The 16,128-nt window shown below is 42.7% G+C and overlaps 1 protein-coding gene across 1 annotated transcript in view; it reads right to left on the bottom strand.

The window, feature by feature from the left end:
- LOC126249498 (uncharacterized) overlaps positions 1 to 16,128 on the bottom strand; it is a 983,368-nt gene that overhangs the window by 80,222 nt on the left and 887,018 nt on the right. The gene's annotated exons all lie outside the window — the stretch shown is intronic.

The following is a 16,128-nucleotide window of genomic DNA, read 5'->3' as shown; positions in this document are numbered from 1 at the left end:
TCCCCTTCCTGGGACAATGAATTCACGGTGTTCTTATTTCAATTTCCAGGAGTGTATTATGGCTTCTTTCCGCACCACTCGCGTATGGAGTGCAGGGAGAACGACTGTTTAAATATCTCTGTCCACCCTGTAATTAATCGAATTTTGTCCTCACAATCCCTACGAGAGCGATATGTAGAGGGTTGTGATATATTCCTAGATTCATCACTTATAGTTGGTCCTAGAGACTTTCTGAGTAGGTTTTCACACAATAGTTTGCGTTTATCCTCCTAACAATTTAGTTCTTTCAGCATTTTCATGACACCTGCGCGTGGATCAAACAAACTTGTGACCATTCGCCTTACCCTACTTTACATTCGTCCAGTTATCCCTGGCACGGGTCCCCGTGCACGTCTACAATGTTCTAAGATGGGTCGCACAAATGTTTTGCATGCAGTCTCCTTTGTAGACTGATTGCATTTCCCTAGTATTCTACCAATGAACCGCGTTCTGCCACTTGCTTTACCTACGACTGAACCTATATGATCGTTCCATTTCATATTTCTAGCAAGTGTTACAACCAGGTATTTGTATGACCTGACTGATTCCAATTGTAACTCGTTGATATTATAGTAACAAGACAACATTTTTCCGTTTTGTGAAGTGCATTGCTGAACATTTAAAGTAAGTTGCCACTTTGAAATCTTATCATGATCTGACTGAATATTTGTGCAGCTTTTTCAGAAACTACTTTCTTAAACAGGGTGATTGCGAAGGAAAGATCAATATTTTACACAGCGATACTATAAGGAATTCTGAACAGAAAACGTTATATGAAGATAGGTCCGCAAATGCTTCGTTAGGGGGGTATGGGTATTAAAGGAACTTCAATTCTGCAAAACGGATGCGCACACAACGTGAGGTATACGCAGTACAACTGGACCGTAACGTGGTTTTCTTGAAATCATTGTTACAGAGAAGAACAGTTATGTTACACATTTTTACATAATGCTTATTTACTTTGCATTTAGTACATAATGCATTACAACGTGGATGTTACATGTATTCAGTTGAAAAAGACGTACCACGTCTTTTAGAAACAGTTTTGACACTTATCGTGCAGATGTTGTACAGTTCACAGAACAGGTTCGAATATCCGACCATGAACGTCAATGCACTTTTGCGCTCTAGCGATAACATGTTATGTTGCTTGTTCAGTTGCCTGTGGTTGGTTCCTAATCAATTCAGCAGCGTCCATGATGCGACGAAGTAGTTCATCTCGTGTATTTACCTTCACTTTGTGCACCTATGATTTCATCCAACCCCATAAACAGAAATCTAAAGTTGTAAGGTCAGGTGATCTTGGAGGCCAGTTAGTAGCACCGCCACCGCCAATCCAGCGATTAGGGTAGGTGCGGTTGAGATGGCCCCTAACACGTAAGGTAACATATGGAGGGGCACCGTGATGTTGCAAGTACATTCCAGTTCGCTTGGCTAAAAGAACGTCTTCCAATAGGTGACAAATGAATTTTCCAAAAAAATGCAGGTATCTCTCTCCCGCCAATCGCTGATTGATAATAAAAGGACCTACCAAAAGGTTACCGATCATGCCACACCAAACATTTATGGAAAAACGAATTAGGAAACTGCTGTCCACTGAGGCGTGTGTATTTTCCCGTGACCATCGATGATTGTTGCGTGTGTTGTTTATTCAGTGTCGTGAAAACTGGGCTTCGTCGGTGAATAGTATGTATGGAAGCAAATGACTATTCTCAATTACCCAGTGACAGATCGTGATGACTGGTTGTTGTGTGATGTCTTTAGGTTAGTTAGGTTTAAGTAGTTCTAAGTTCTAGGGGACTGATGACCATATATGTTAAGTCCCATAGCGCTCAGAGCCATTTGAACCATTTTTGAACAAGTGACAGAATTGAAGTCGTTGGGCATTGTCACCAACGTGGAGATTTTGGACACGCTGTATGTGAAATGGATACAGGTTTTCCGCATGTAATTTTCCCCATACATGTGTCTGTGGGACAGTCATACGCAGAGACATTCTTCGTATGCTCGTACCGGGACTTCGCTCAACACTTGCGATAATTTCTTCTTGTTCTTGCAAAGTTTGTTGACGTGCACGCTCGGACGAAAAAGTCTACTTGGAAGAGAGCCTGTTGCACGCAAAGTGATAAACACTTTGGTAAACACTCTGCGAGAAGGTAATAGTCGAGTCGGAAAGCGCCTGTTGTATTCTTCCCTTGCAGTGGTAGCACTAACGCCGCAGAATTCATAAGCATACACCATATCTACGTATTCCTTATTACTGTAGACGTGTGGCATCGTTAGCAGCGCTTGTGCGAACACAGTTAACACCATTAACTACACTGCTAACCGATCCGTCGCCGATATTCTACACAATGCGGCTTATACGGCACAACTGCGCAAACAGCGGGGCTGAGGGGTGAGGTCAGCACACCACATAGTCACTCGCTGAGAGGGTGACGCACCCCCTGGAATGCTTTCATCAAAAAACACAACAGACCTTCACACTGTTCCCCCAAAGAGCTGTCGATTGACACCACTAAAGTCCAAATTGCGGTGGTCTGGGGTCAGCGGAATATACGCTACAGGGCGTCTGGCCAACACCGACTCAAAGGAAGGCCTCGGCGCTTGTTGGTGACGTCACGTCAGCTAGGCACGGCGAACGCCAGGTCTGTTGCAGGCAGAAACGCCTGGGCGTGCTTATCACTATAAATCTCTTATTTTTGGACATACTGTTTGTTATTGTTTTGGATTCTGAAGTTTTATTTAGATGAAAGATTTTCTTACTATCGTAAAGCTACAAATGAAGATCATACTTCTGTATTACTGAATCCTGTTGAAACAAACGTAGATCAATATGAGAAGATGATTTGTCCCATTCCAAGCTTCGAAAATTTACTTGATCCATTTTGCTATCGAAACTTACCCCAACGCCCTTACAATGAACTCGTTTCTTTTATTTATTTATTTATTTATTTATTTTCGTTTGACATCGTCACTGAAAATGTGAACTAATTTACATGTGTAAATGTCCAACTGTAGCCAGTCATTAGATTACAGTCGTTTTCAACAAAAGGAATTCTAAACAGGAAACAAAATAGCTTCATACATCGAAAATACTGCTGAGCTTAAACTTTTTTAAACATGCACATTAGAAAAGATAAATATTCCCCTCTTGCAACTGAAAGAAGAAACTGTATAAGATAAAAAAAAAATTATTTGATAAAACAAGTATCTCTCTTTTGCCTCTTCTTCTGTCCCCCACCCCCTCCTACAACGTGTACAATCGGAAGATATTTCATTAACATTCAGTGCTGCTCACCCCATAGTCAACTAAGATACCTAAAGAAGAGCACCGATATGTTCGCAGTTTCTTGTAAAAGCAACCCAGTACAAACGTAACTTCCTCAGATTTGCAAATAAGATAAAGAAGCACGAATTCTGTTGCTTCTGGTCCATGAAGTTGTTTTTGTGTGTCAATCCTTAAAACAGGTGGAAATTTAAGTTGAGGAGTACACTATTTGTTAAGAAGTGTAACGAATTGCACAATTAATTGATTGCAGAAATGTCTCAGAACAATGTGTGTTGATCAACTACCGCCAATAGTTTCACATTTTCCTGTGTCAGGGAGGGGGACACCACCATTACGTTTCTGCCTGCAACAGACCTAGCGTTAACCGGCACGGTAGCTTAGCATGTTCGGTCAGAGGGTTAAACTGCCCTCTGTAATAAAAAACTGAGTTAATCGATTAACAACGAACTTAAAACGGATGTCTTACGACGTCCGCCCCGAGCAGATGCAACGAACAAAAGCGAACAAAATGAGATCGCCGTGGCTAGCTGGCGTGACGTCACCAACAAGCGCCGAGGCCTTCCTTTGAGTCGGTGTTGGTCTGGCTCTGAGATGTCCTGGAAGTAACGGAGCTGTAATAGTCCGTTGTGTCACTGTGTCGCCAACTGCTGCTCCAATTGCTGCTGCAGATGCAGTACGATAGTCACAGCCGTATGCCGAAAACGGTGGTCTTCCCTATCGGTAGTGCCACGTGTCCACCCGGAGCCGGATTTTCTTGCAACCGTACTTTGCTGTGACCACCGCAACCAGCAGTCGTACGTAGTGGATACATTCTTGCCAAGTCTTTCTGCAATATCGCAAAAGGAACATTCAGTTTCTCGTTGCCGTATTATAGGACTTCATTCAGACTCACTGATCTGTTAGAAATGGCGTTTTTGTGATCTTAAAGGCATTATTGACTAACGTCAACTCACCACGTCCGATTTCAAAGGTAACAAACGCTCACGGCCGTTGGTGTGTACTTGAAGCAAACCTGATTTGCATCCTCATAGTCGCGTTACTAGCGCCACTCTTATGCAAATGGCGCGAAATTTGAATAGGCATCATATTTTTAGTTGTAGAAACGTACCTATGAACTTCCGTTTATGTCGCATAACACCTTCATGGTGTTGCGATTTGTTTTGGGTCAGTGTCTTACAAATCAACAGAAGGAAGAATGCTGAGTCTATACGCGTGTATAAACTTATTTTTACATTGCCTGAACTGTAAAATGGTCGCGGTGTCCTTTATGGAACCATACCGGCATTCGAGAGAAGTAACAGAAGGTAACGGTGGAAAATCTATATTTGGATGGCTAGACGGGGCTCTGAGAAAACGAATCCAGTGTTCTGACCAGTTCGTCACCTCGTTCGCTTTTTCTCTCATGCCGAAGAAAATCACCACCTCCAAAACAGTATCAACAATAAAACGACATACGTGGGTGAAGGGCTATGAGATGTGCTACCTTTGATGGTAACATTTTATTCAGACAGTTAGGAGCTGGATTTTAACGCCACTTCGAGCGAATGGGAGCGACAAAGTGTGTCTACGGTGGTGAGATTATCTGTAGATCTGTTACATCTGATACCAGTCGTGGTGTCTGAGAAGGAAAGCATACTGAAGTACAGTATTGCCAGGCACAGATTTTAAGTAGTGGTAAAGTTCTGCAATTCAACGCTGTGACGTTTTCGGTACTGCGATTCCCTATGGACGTATCTCTGTTTAGGTTATATATTCCGAATAAAAGAATTCAGTCATAAATATAAATGGGAAAATACAAGCCAATATCTTAACGGTCAAAAGAAAAATGTCTCGCTATGGCCCAGTTCTTGATTTATCGCCCAGATATTGAAACAGATGCTTTGCCTCTTGTGCAACTTTTCTTGAAAATAACTGCAAAGTTATATCTCACAAAAGCTCTTAAGTTCCCGACCACCTTACTGCTTCACGTAAATACGACATGACCGTTTATCAGTGCGCCTGCCACCCGTTGTAAAGGATGCCAACGTCTGTGGCGCTTACACAAGAGAAACTACTGCTAACCTCGGCAAATGACAAGAGATTTTCCGTTTTCGATTATGTTATGTAATTCTATAGCTTTCTTTTAAATATCTCTGTATACTTTCGAAGAACAAAGATCTAAACTTCTGGCTGTTATAAATGACGATTAATGTTTTACAAGTACTCATTATGAAGTAGACGTTGTAAAATTTGTCACGCAGTATAGGAAACTGACGAATGATGGCAGTCGTGGTGGTTAATGTGTTGTGGTCTGAAAAATATTAAGTGCAAGACATTACCGCTAGAGCAGGCTACCTCCTGTTGTTTTGCTAAGGTTAGTACGTCCTAGTATCGTAAGCTGTTCATCGTTTATTAAAATCCTAAATTATAATCTCAAGTGCGATCTTCCTTCATTAATAATCATGATGAAGAGGGTTTGTTAAGCACTAATATTTTTTCCTTCCTTTCAGATCAGACAGTGATCTTTTCAGCGAAATGTCACAACACTTTCAAGGAGACAATTATTTATGACGATACTCCACTTGTACCGAGGAGCAACAACACTAATATTAATTTACTAAATGACAAAATGGCGAAAGAGACACTGACATGCGAAAACCCTAACAAAAATAGACTTTTAATGATATTGTACGACTTCGCAGGAGACACACATACAAACAGACTAATCAGCTGACCGAGGAAAGCTTCTAAAACGGATTTGTAGTACGATTCGGCACAAGACCAGTGGGGAGAACGGTGGTCCATCAAGTTAATGAGGTGAGCCCTGAGGTTAGAACAGCTCTCATGAAGTGACAAAACGTGTATCTCGGACGTCGTTCAGTTTCAGTGAATGACGAAAACTAAGTAGTGCGTCGTTGCGCGAGATGCTAGGACCTTTGTCATCTGGCAAAATATTGTGATAAAAGAGAAGTAATTTGTGGATGCCGGAAGAAACCCATGCCAGAAAAGCTTGAAATAAATGCAGACGAGCGGCAGTGTGCATGCTATGTAAATGAAGGAGAAGAACAAATCCAAGGGGAACCGAAATGAATGTTACACGTATCAAACCCTCCTAACAACATAGATTTTAAGAACGGATTATTGGTAAATTTCTCATAGCACTAGAAAGCAATAAGGGCTCTAATGACAGAATTACGTGCTTCTATGTAAAAAGCATAAATCACCGTCGAGGAGAGACGCCGAAAGAACAAGGAATTTCTGGCAAAAAGTGAGCCGTAAGTACCACTGAAAAGAGCACGCGATGCAGACCGTAGTAGAGCTTAATACACCAACAAAAATGCAAGAAGGAAGTTTTTGACGAAAATTCAGAATTATGTTGTATGACGGAGAAGAAAGCTTACAAGCGGAAGTAGGAGTTCCATATGATACTGACGAGCAGGACTTGGGTAACAGAAACTGGGCAGTGTGCGTAGAAAGCGATATGACACAACCTGAGGAACATACTGTGCTCCCTACAGACGTAAAAGAAGACGTGCCAGTGAAGGATATGAATCTGCGACGAAACCAATATGAGACTCAGAACCAGTTCGTACATGAAACATACATCTACTACAGAGAAGTAGGCAACAGAACACAGACCACAGCAGATCCGCGACAGATTTATGGAAGCATAAAGAATAAAATACAACTCATTAGGCTATAAGAGCAGATGACGCTAACTACAGCGTTGACACAATTTGTAAGGTACGTGCACCTAAAAGGAAAGCGTATTACTTTTCCTGTACCTGATTTCGTACACAGAATCCATCACAAAGTGAACAAACTCCCAATACAAGAGGGATAACTGGAGATACTGTTGAAACAGGTTTCAGACAGAAGAAATTAATTATATTCCTCAGGTATGTCGCTTAAGTGCTTTGTGATGACACATGGTCGTATAGCTTGGAACTGTAGATAACATTACCATATTCTCAAAAATATAGCCATCGTCCGTAATGGAGATGAAAATAGGACAGCTTAGCCCCATGAGAGGTGACACCGTATTACATCAAGTCATCAAAATAACAGAAGAGATAAAGTTAGACATATTGTGTCTCCAAGAAGCGTATACTACGGCAGGATAGGCTCCCATTATGCCAGTTACTGCCCATTTGTGTACTCTTTGCACAAGAAGAAATTAGGCAAATAATTTTAAGGTTTAAAAAGAAAAAATGTCCAGTACCGGATAGGATTCCTGCGGAAGCAAAACAAGCTTTATGTGACCTGTTAGATATCTATGTGATCTGTACAACGAGTGTCTCTTACAAGAGGGATCCCTGTGCCGTGGAAGAAAGCTGAGGTGCTGGATATTATTAGTAAAGGGCAGGACAAGGATCCAATGATACCCAGATCCTATAGACCAATATATCTACAGAACGTTCTCGATGACATATTTGAAGAACTATTATGAAAATATTACAATATCATACACGGATACACGGGATGAGCCCTCACCAGTACGAGTTTAGAAGAATCAGATCAGCTGAAGGCACAATTAATAAAGCGATCTCGATAGCGACGGACACTCATTCCACGTGCGCTGTAGCGACGATGATCGATATTACTGGCGCTTTCGAAAACCTATGGTGGTTGTCTTTCTTTCGTCGCCTTAGGGAGTTGGAGTGTCCGCAGGCTCTTACAGCTGCTTGAGAGGCTGTTGCCGCGGGAGACATGCATCTTTAATACGCCCACGAAAGGAAATGACGAAGACCATATCATAAGGCTCTCCGCAGAGATCAGTGTTTGACCCAGAGTTTTGGAATGGAGCAATGGAGCCCATACTATAGAAGTTACGTGACAGTGGTAACATAAGCGTAGCGTCTGCAGTTGACGTGTTTTTCGTCGTAAGTGACTTCACGAGAATTATAGAAGACAAATATAATGCAGCACTCCATGGACTTGAAGGATAGTGTGGAAGTGTCATATTATCACTAACATCTCATATAACTACGAACCTGCTGCGGAAAGGAAACCTAACAAGAAATCGTAAAACAAAATTAAACGATGTAACTATTAGAACATGTGTAGTCGCGAGATAATCTGGCCGAACGTCGTAATTTTGAACAACATGTAGAGGTGACGGGCAGGAAAGATAGAAAGGTGAAGCAAAAAATTGTAACCATCGCAAATAGGCAGTTTCGATTTCCCGTGTAAACAATCAGAGTGTACCAGAAATCTATATTAGCACCAGCATGGTGCGAGAGTTTGGGCTCATAGACTGTAGCTTGAAAAGCTAGCTTTATTAGTCAGAAGAGTTCAGTCAGGAGTGCTACTAGGATTGTCAGGCGCTTACTGTGCGACCCCGAATAATGTAGTGTTAGTAATTCTAGGAAAATGCGCACTGAACTTGTAAATCAGGGAAGAGGGAGCCCTTCATTGGTAAATGGTAGGCCATCAAATAGAAATGCGAAGGATACTTGGAACGAGACCAATTCGAAAGATTCAATACAAGATCTCTCATTAGAACTGAAAAAATGAAGGATACACTTCAGACATAGGCAGGAGAACGTATGGATTTTTCCTTAACATGCGGGAGAGACTGAAAATGAGACTTCTTCACTCATCGAGCGGAGTGATACATTATCCGTCCGGTCATGGCCCGTATGCTACATATCTGTATAAATCAAAAGACAGATGAATGATAGCTGTGCATGCGGGTAACGATCGTCAGGCATTAAGGATGCTGGATCCCAAAGCGGCACTGAAGAATCAGTCAGCTTACCGCGTCTTGGACGATTTTGCAGCCTAAGTGTCCAGGTAGGCCAAGGACAGCTTCACGAGGCACTGAATCACACGTGCACTAGACAGTGCACTCTGCAGATGAAGAGAAGGCAGCTGAGGATGGCGACCACTGAATGAAACGGTTTTTCAGGACTTTCTGTGGCTTTTGTGCAAGTGATCACGGAAGTGTGTGTTCTATGAAGTTACAGTGACTAGTGGAAACGCTGCTGACGTGCTGCCATAGGCTCAAGGAATCCAGCAGACAATGGTCGTCGACCGGGGTACTATGTGGGCGAATGCAATAGCGGAAACATCAGTCTATACTTTAGATGCACCCTAATAAATAAACTTAAACAGGACAGAACCTATAGTATTAGCAGTCAGGTAGTTGGTTACGGGGTTTATAGCAGTTTTGTAATCGTAGGAAGCAGTTTTAGTATTAGCATTTTTGTAATACACTCCTGGAAATGGAAAAAAGAACACATTGACACCGGTGTGTCAGACCCACCATACTTGCTCCGGACACTGCGAGAGGGCTGTACAAGCAATGATCACACGCACGGCACAGCGGACACACCAGGAACCGCGGTGTTGGCCGTCGAATGGCGCTAGCTGCGCAGCATTTGTGCACCGCCGCCGTCAGTGTCAGCCAGTTTGCCGTGGCATACGGAGCTCCATCGCAGTCTTTAACACTGGTAGCATGCCGCGACAGCGTGGACGTGAACCGTATGTGCAGTTGACGGACTTTGAGCGAGGGCGTATAGTGGGCATGCGGGAGGCCGGGTGGACGTACCGCCGAATTGCTCAACACGTGGGGCGTGAGGTCTCCACAGTACATCGATGTTGTCGCCAGTGGTCGGCGGAAGGTGCACGTGCCCGTCGACCTGGGACCGGACCGCAGCGACGCACGGATGCACGCCAAGACCGTAGGATCCTACGCAGTGCCGTAGGGGACCGCACCGCCACTTCCCAGCAAATTAGGGACACTGTTGCTCCTGGGGTATCGGCGAGGACCATTCGCAACCGTCTCCATGAAGCTGGGCTACGGTCCCGCACACCGTTAGGCCGTCTTCCGCTCACGCCCCAACATCGTGCAGCCCGCCTCCAGTGGTGTCGCGACAGGCGTGAATGGAGGGACGAATGGAGACGTGTCGTCTTCAGCGATGAGAGTCGCTTCTGCCTTGGTGCCAATGATGGTCGTATGCGTGTTTGGCGCCGTGCAGGTGAGCGCCACAATCAGGGCTGCATACGACCGAGGCACACAGGGCCAACACCCGGCATCATGGTGTGGGGAGCGATCTCCTACACTGGCCGTACACCACTGGTGATCGTCGAGGGGACACTGAATAGTGCACGGTACATCCAAACCGTCATCGAACCCATCGTTCTACCATTCCTAGACCGGCAAGGGAACTTGCTGTTCCAACAGGACAATGCACGTCCACATGTATCCCGTGCCACCCAACGTGCTCTAGAAGGTGTAAGTCAACTACCCTGGCCAGAAAGATCTCCGGATCTGTCCCCCATTGAGCATGTTTGGGAGTGGATGAAGCGTCGTCTCACGCGGTCTGCACGTCCAGCACGAACGCTGGTCCAACTGAGGCGCCAGGTGGGAATGGCATGGCAAGCCGTTCCACAGGACTACATCCAGCATCTCTACGATCGTCTCCATGGGAGAATAGCAGCCTGCATTGCTGCGAAAGGTGGATATACACTGTACTAGTGCCGACATTGTGCATGCTCTGTTGCCTGTGTCTAAGTGCCTGTGGTTCTGTCAGTGTGATCATGTGATGTATCTGACCCCAGGAATGTGTCAATAAAGTTTCCCCTTCCTGGGACAATGAATTCACGGTGTTCTTATTTCAATTTCCAGGAGTGTATATTGAAATTTCGTTTCAGGGCAGCTAGGGACCACGGCGACAAGATAACTACTTATTTATCTTTTTAGTCATCCTTCTCCAAAACAGCTTCATTTTCTCAGGAATGAACTCTTTTCCTCTCATCTGACCATAGGACCAGTTGTTTTTCTGTTTGTTTTATCTCCCTGAAAACCTTTTATTTCTTGACTTCTAGTCTGAATTTGGTTGAATATAATTTCCTGTTCAGTTGCATTTCTTCTAAGTCCTTTTTTGTCTTCCCTCCATACCCATTTCCTCTGTCTGTTTTCGATTACTTCACTCTCGCTGGATGTCCATAAAGTATAACTATCTTTTCCTGATCCCACCTGTTATTTCAGCGCAGAATGATCATAGTTCCTTACTTGTATCAAAACCCAATCGCCGTCTTTATTCTTGATTGGACCTAATATTTTTCGTAAGATTCTTCCTGCTATCTTTACCAAGCCTTCTAATGCTGTTTTTCATCGAGATAAAAATTGTGTTTCTGATCCACAGAGGACATTTGGTTTTACAAATGTGTTATAATAATGCCTAATTTATCATCTTCAGAAAAAATATATGTTTTCTATAGATTTCTCACATTTACGTGTGCTCATTTCATTTCTTCAGTTCTGATTTTAATTTCTTCATTGACACTTTTTTGTTTATGTTTTCACCCAGATATTTAAAGTTGTTTGGTTTTTATGTTACCACACTTGGAATTGAAAATTCTTGTGTAGTCAAATACTTGTGGACCTTTTCAGCTATTTCCTTCAGAAGTTCTAGCCTTTTCTTTACATTCTGCAAGGTTCCCTCTCTATTACGAGGTTGTTTTGAGAGGTCAAACAATTTACAGATTTTTTTTTCGAACCACCCAGTTTTATATGTTTATTAAGTGCTTGGTTTTCTTCCTCTATTTTCCGTTCTCTTATAAATTTTTCTAGTAAATTGTTCAATAATACAGGCTACAAACTGCCTCCTCGTCTGCCTCCTGGTATATGTTTGGAAGGGACTACAAGTTGTTCCAAGAAATTAAACTTTAGAAACTGTGTTTGTAAGAGTTTCCTTGGTTATTTTTGGAGTATTCCTGTCTGCTGCAAATTCCTTCAGTGTTTTGAGGAGGGAGTCTCTCTCTCTCTCTCTCTCTCTCTCTATCCAGTCGTAATCCAATTTAAAATCAACTAATACTAGCACTTTTTTATTTGATATTTTCATATACTTAGTTATTTGTATAATATTTCAAATTTTCTCTGGACAGGACCTCTGACTCCAAAATCCAGACTAATACTCCTCAATTAGTTTATCTAATTAAGGATTTAAAACGTTCAGAAGAACTTCGGTAAGATTTTGTATTCTAGGGGTAATAACGGAATTCGTATATAAATATTTGATACCCGTTTTGTTCTTTTTTTTTTTTTTTTTTTTTTTTGTAAACTGGGTGAAGTCATGCAACCTTCCAGTTTTCTGGAAATGTTTGTGTGCCAGATTTTCTCTACTTTTTCTTTTATAATTGGGACACCTAGATCTCCATGTCAGGGAAGGCTGGTACAGAATAATCTATGACTAACAACGTTAGTTTAAACCCTGGTAGACAAATGCCTATCCACATTGCAAAACTAGGAATAAGTAATTTATATATAAGTTTTTATTATCCGCGAAAAGTCTATCTTAGCTTCCCAGATAGACTGTAATTATGAACAATAAGTAAATAAATAAATAATGATAATGAGCTACTCTGGATGTTCTAACTTGGATTTGAATATAGTTCTTTTTGTCTTTTTCATAACTCCGCAGTTTCCACTTGGTAAACATCTCCCAGTGTATTTGTCAAACGAACGTATTTAGGTTACACTCAACAAAATTTATGCTGGTCATCCTCTGATAAAATGGCGTTGGGTGGACGAGATTTAAAATTTGCAATAGACAAAATAAAATGACATTCAAGCTACGAGAGCCAGTACGGCAGATTGTCATTAAAAATTTATTTCGGCTTTATATGCCGACTGCAACCAAAATCTTAGGCTGCCGCAAATGCTTCCGTTATGTACCCACTGCTAGCTTTCCTCGTGCACAAAGACACAGAAAAGCCGAGTTGTTTTCCATAGCTATTTGTGCAGGTCAGCAAGCCGGCCCGTGTAAATATGCTCTGATACGACGAAATACCAACTTTTAACTTGCAGAACAGCTCCGGTCTCAATTGGAAGCGAAGTATGAGATAATGGCCTGCTTCCACTCTCCACAGTAAATGCAAAAACTGATGGAACGAGCTAAGATGATAAGTTGCAATGTCGTTACCCACAGCGTGCCGTATGCAACTAGAGTTCCGATTATAGACCAGAAGAGGCTCGCTTCAGTTGATGTGCAGAACTAGTATTAAATAAGACAAAGGGGATCCATTTACGAAAAAATACGGCTATCAGGGAAAAGACACAGTCGTGATTCGAAAAACGTGAGGAAACGATAAGACTCACGAATTTCGACAGCAACCATCGCCTAGCGAAGGTCTCCTACGATTACATCGGCTTCACCTGCAAGTGATTTTGTGTCTTCATTTATACGTATGTTGTTATCTACATCTACATGCATAATCCGCATGTCACAACTTGGTACATGGTGGAGAGTATCTTGTATTACTGCTAGTCGTTATAGGAGAGACTGATAAAGTTTTCATTTCATTTTAATTAGCAGATTTTTGCAACGTAATAAATCTGCTAAAGTATATGGCAATATGACGTTTATTACAGGTCAGACTAGCATCGCAAAAACTGTCACATGTCTGGGCATTTCGGAAAGAGTATACTTCACTGATCACGTTCGTCTGGTACAGTCATGACTGAGACGTTGCTAGGAACGTAATATAGCGAGATATCGGTGATGTAACAATGAAATTATCATAAACTGCAATAGTTAAACAGAAATACTTAGAAAAATAATTTAAGGTATGTGAAGTGGGGTGTGGCTGTGCATCAAAACACAATTACTTGCAGATACTTAGCAAGATTGTGTCAACTCAACGTTAGTGCTTAGATCCATTGTCCGCTACAGCTGAGTTTGAGACTAGACTAGTAAAAGTATTTTTACTTATTTGTAAAAGCAAAAGTATAAGTACGTCTGTTGAACGAAAGTTCCAAACACTTTCTGCTGAACGTATAAAACATTTAATATCAGGGCATGCTAAAAAGAAATGCTTCCGAATTTTTTGTGTGAAAAATTTTAAAGCTTTTAAATAAAACAAACTTTATTAACATTTTACAGCTTTATTCTCATGTCTACATATTTAGTTGTCAACATAGTCATCCTGGCGATGAACACGTTTATACCAATGAGAGACCAGTTTGTTGATATCGTCACTGTAGAATGTTCGCCATATTTTGACGGAACCACAACCTCGCCTCTGTTTGCACCATGTCATCACCATCAAAGTGAAGTCCTCGAAGATGTTTTTTAAGTCTTAGAAATAGATGAAAACCGAATGGGGTCAAGTCGGGACTGTATGGAGGATGATCGAGGACAGTTAACCCCAAGTGTCGGATGTCGCAGCGCTCGTGTGTGGTCTGGCATTATCATGAAGTAGGAGAGGCTGCTCCATGTGAGGAAGATTTCTTCGAATTCGAAACTCAACTACAGCACGCTGTTTCTGACACACCGATATAGTTACATTACACACCGCCATGCTACACGCTACAATTCGGAGGCCTCTAGCGGACGAGGGCTGCAAATATGTCGACATGAAGAATAAAGATGTAGAACGTTAGTAAAGTCTGTGTGATTTAAAAAGCTTTAAGTGTTTTCACATAAGAAATTCGGAGACATTACTTTTCAGCACGCACTCGTACAAACACAGCTCAATTTTAAAATCCTGAAGTTTCGTAAACATGGCAACAGGCTCTGGGTGTGTGCTGTGGTAACAGCTGACTCAGGGCGTATGGCCTTCGATGTTAAAGATACCGCATTTAAGCGATTATCATAGCAATTACACCATACGGTGAAGCTTTACTCTGTGTGACAAGTTACTTGTTTGGAAAACCACACACTTCGGTTGTAGCGTGTACTACCTCTTACATGAACTTGCAGCGTGGAAGTATGGAAGTCACTTTCGGCATGTAACTATGACCATGGGAAAGACTGCTCATCAAGAAGGCCTGTACGACTTAATGGATTATGTCAGAGTGTAAAACGATATATCCTATCTATCTATCGCTTGAGCCTTGTCCCTCAGTTATGCAGGGGTGGCCATCGTTAATCGAATTTGGCATGTTAATGTTTAAGGAGTGGCAGGATGCCCTTCCTGCCGCCACCCCATACCCCCCGGGATGGAATTAGAGTACCCCAATTGTCTGCGTCGAGTGTAATCCATGGAAGCCTGCCGCGGTGGTCTAGCGGTTCTAGGCGCTCAGTCCGGAACCGCGCGACTTCTACGGTCGCAGGATCGAATCCTTCCTCGGGCATGGCTGTACGTGATGTCCTTAGGTTAGTTAGGTTTAAGTAGTTCTAAGTTCTATGGGACTGATGACCACAGATGTTAAGTCCCATAGTGCTCAGAGCCATTTGAGCCATTTTTAATCCATGGAATAGTGCGAAAGTGTTCAGATGCCTGCGAGCTGTGTAACTGAGGCGGAACATGGGGACCAGCCCGGTATTCACCTAGCGGGGTGTGGAAAACCGCCTAAAAGCCACATCCAGGCTGTCCAGCACATCGGCCCTCGTCGTTAATCGGCAGGGCGGATTCGACCCGGGGCCGCCGCGCTTACCCGAGTCCAGGAAGCAGCGCGTTAACGCTGTCGGCTACCCTGGCAGGTTAGAACGATATATCCTCGAAGTCACAAAAAAGAAACAACAACGTACCACCAAGGAATTATCGGAAAGGAACGGAATGTACAGAAAAACATATGATAACAATTTCAGTAAAATTGGCTCATTTATTCAAGCGTCAGTCGCAAATTGACGTAGTCAATAATTCTGCACATTTGGCGCATTACATCGTCAGAATCCCGGGTTGGTTGGAGGGCTGTGGCCATAATGCTCCAAACGTTCTCAGTTGGCGAGAGATCTGGCAACCTTGCTGGCCGAGGTAGGGTTTGGAAAGCATGAAAGCAAACAGTAGAAAATCTCGCCCCATGCGGCAGGGCATTATCTTGCGAAATGTAAATCCAGAATGACTTGCCATGAAGGGCAACAAAA

Source organism: Schistocerca nitens, chromosome 3, assembly GCF_023898315.1.
Source record: "Schistocerca nitens isolate TAMUIC-IGC-003100 chromosome 3, iqSchNite1.1, whole genome shotgun sequence".
Lineage (NCBI taxonomy): Eukaryota > Metazoa > Arthropoda > Insecta > Orthoptera > Acrididae > Schistocerca > Schistocerca nitens.
Note: the sequence above shows the minus strand (reverse complement) of the source record. Positions and strands in the feature narration are given on the sequence as shown.